This window comes from Sinocyclocheilus rhinocerous, unplaced genomic scaffold (genome assembly GCF_001515625.1).
Source record: "Sinocyclocheilus rhinocerous isolate Xijiao unplaced genomic scaffold, SAMN03320098_v1.1 scaffold14, whole genome shotgun sequence".
Taxonomy (NCBI): Eukaryota; Metazoa; Chordata; class Actinopteri; order Cypriniformes; family Cyprinidae; genus Sinocyclocheilus; species Sinocyclocheilus rhinocerous.
In genome coordinates this window covers 1962262-1965293 of record NW_015629561.1, presented here as the reverse complement: position 1 = coordinate 1965293, position 3032 = coordinate 1962262, and positions in this window count along the sequence as shown.

The window sequence follows — 3032 nt, the reverse complement described above, 5'->3', positions numbered from 1 at the left end:
GGGGGGGGGGGAGATAAGTAAAATGTCTGAAATTCATTCCTAAATGTTCTAAGCAATATGGAGTACCATTTGTAAACGATGTTGTATGAGATGGTAAGGAATAATGCTCGTCGTGTCCCTGTTCAATGCAAATCCGTATGACGCTTCTTCAATGTATTGTAAATACAGTAATGGTACATAACTGTGCATAGACTTTGTTTCTTTTGGAGTGTAGGCCAACTGACATGATTGTATTAACTTGTTCAGATGCTTATATATTGAGCTCACTTCAACAACACATCAAAAATCCACAATGTGTTTACACCCAAAATGTTTTGAGACACCTTTTTTAACAAGTTAGGTAAGGTGATATGTTTGTAGCTGTATTTTAGAGATGCAATATATTCCCATAGCTTAAACTGACGTCAATACTTTTTTATGTTTTTAAGCCATGCATAATTTAAAAAAAAAATCAAAAATATATTTAGCCTGTATTTGGGAAGGAATCACAAAGATGCTTTTTGTTTGTATCCTTTTTGTTTCTTTGCAACAAAGCATTTCCAATCCTTCTGTTCAGATGGCCTCTAAATGCTTGCAGGTTTTCATCATTGCCACTGTTGTTTTGTGTATACAGCGTTTAATATTCCCCTCTGTGCAGTAGCTGCATGCCCCAGTTGTCAGAAATCTTATCTGAAATCGTTTGATTTTGTGGAAAGTAACTGGTGGATTCATCTTGCGTCGGCCTTATGAAAACCCCAGTTGGAATGCAAGAAACTGGGGCTTACAAAATAAAAGAATTCAAACTCATAACTTTGTTTTTTTGCTTTTTAATGAATAACAATAAAGGTCACAATGTTTTATTCACCTTATAAGTCTTTATAATTATGCCCAAAGTTTCAAATTCAGAAGCAACACCTGCATACAGCACATGCTTCATTCAGTACTTACAGTATAAGTGAAGCACACAATATACTTCAACCATGACTTAACCTCTCCCCACACCCACCCACTTCCACCAAAAAGAAAAGAAAAAGAAGAAAGTCTGAGATTAACATTTTGGGATTAAGCCATAGCTCATCTTCAGTGCCTATATTCCAGGACAGAAGGAGATTGACTGACCAAAGATGACACACAGACCAGTCCCAAGGCAGATCTTCTCAATCAGATTAACATTTTTCATATAAGATTTTCAAAACAAATCAGTCTGGTCTTCAAGACAGTAAGGGATTAGACATTAATACCATGACATATTAAAAGAAGATGGAATATCTTAATTATAACATAGATTGCTCGAAAACAAGTCTTCAAGGATGAGAAAAAACAACCAAGAGATTTGAAATGATCACTGGTTTTAGGAGAAAAAACACACCTTTGGTACCAAACATGAATCATTACACAAAGTGAAAACTGTTCATATTTTAATGTCACTAACATCATTGAGGAACCACCTCTGAGCTTAAATTCCAACAGTCTATACATTTAAATAAAGAGATCATATTTCAGATATAATTTTTATTTTATTTATTTTATACAGAAGGAGATTGACTGGTCAAATAATTTGTATTTAATTTAAATGTATTAATTTTTATAATGATATGCAGAAGGAGACTGAGTGGCCAGTGATGACACAGACCAGTCAAGGAACAAATTATATTTAATTGAATTGTATTATGATTTGAAAGAAGTATTTTGTGGTCACAAAGGCTGCATTTATTTGATCACAAATACAGTAATACTAAAATAAATATACTTTACTAATATACTTTAATATACTATAATACTTTAAAATAACTGTTTTCTATTTTAATATATTTTAAAATGTAATATATTCCTTTGTTGGCAAAACAAAAATTTTCAGCAGCCAATTCTCCAATACCCAGTCTTCAGAAATTATATTAATATGCCGATTTGTTTCAGGAAACATTTCTTATTGTTATCAACAGTTGTGCTGCTTAATATTTTTGTGCATTTGAAAAATATTCAATTGTATATTTTTAATATTTTAAATGCTTTTATATCTTTACAACGATCTGAATTTAAGAATATAGCCTATATGTTTTGCTGTGGTGTCTTTATGATCTATAAAGGTCCAGTGATGATTGTATAATGTATCATTCAGCATTTACACGTCATCTTGTTAAATAATATTGCATAGTGTCCACTGGCACATAATTGTTAAGGTGAAGTGTTTCATTTAACCCCCTGGAGCACAGACTATGGGCAATAATGCAGCACTCAGACCCAGAGAAAGGAACGGAGGAGCTTTAACTAGCAGATGGAAATTGCCTTTTCATCTCCTTACTCTTTCCGATCCAAACCCACGAATACAATTTGGTGTTGCTTGGCGCGGGGGCACAGGGCAGGGAAAGACAAATGAGAGAGGCCCAGCGCTAGAATATGTTCCCGTGGCCCGCCGCTGTGACCTAATTGTGGGAATGTACGCTTCCTCCGAGGCGCCACTCTCGCGCTGATTTCACTGTAATCAACAGAGGAGGACAGAAATGCTCTGTCGCCGCGCGCGGAGCGCCGTAAGAGGAGGCTCGGATATCATACATTTAATTTCCTCATAAATCCTGCCGTAATGCAACAATTTTGAGAGGGAGAGGACCCGGCGACAGATTAATAGGCAAGGAGATTTATTCTGGCACGATCTGAGCTGCTTTGGCTTTTAAGCCTCAATCAGGTTGAGAAATAGGAATGATAAGTGTATCCAAATAAAAGATTCTCCAATTGACCGGCGCAACAAGAACTGGCCCCCAGGTTCACACTCGCATCTGCGGGGGAGAGGGTTTCGGAGACGCGGATGCGAGGCGAGGCCCGGCTTCGAGCGCAGCGTGTGACCTCCGGAACGAATGCGGTGGGCAAATGAAAAACAGAAACACACAGGCAGAGTAGCACAAGATTACATTTGTGTGCCAACGTTGGGTTAGACTTGAACGTTTCAATTCGAGGCCCACAGCGTGCGTAGTTTCATCTGCTCGAGCAGATGTCATTGTGTGATGACTAGACGGAGCACGACTCTCACCTAGACGACTGTTCTCAGAAGCGCAGCT